Source organism: Triticum aestivum, chromosome 7A (assembly GCF_018294505.1).
Source record: "Triticum aestivum cultivar Chinese Spring chromosome 7A, IWGSC CS RefSeq v2.1, whole genome shotgun sequence".
Taxonomy (NCBI): Eukaryota; Viridiplantae; Streptophyta; class Magnoliopsida; order Poales; family Poaceae; genus Triticum; species Triticum aestivum.
Window position 1 is genome coordinate 737,843,291 of NC_057812.1, and position 209 is coordinate 737,843,499.

Sequence of the window (209 nt, forward strand, 5' to 3'; positions counted from 1 at the left end):
TGCGTGTGAGGGAGCCTTACATATTGGAAGAGAGGGAGTAGTTACTTTTAGAGAGTAATCTTCTGAAACAATAGATAAAATGGAAGATACAGACGTATAAATTTCCCATGCAAAGGTCATAGATTTAATCCTATTTACCAGTAAAAGTTTGGTGTAGAGCAATCGCTGATCTAATATTTATTTATTTTAGCAGGGAAATGCTTAAATTA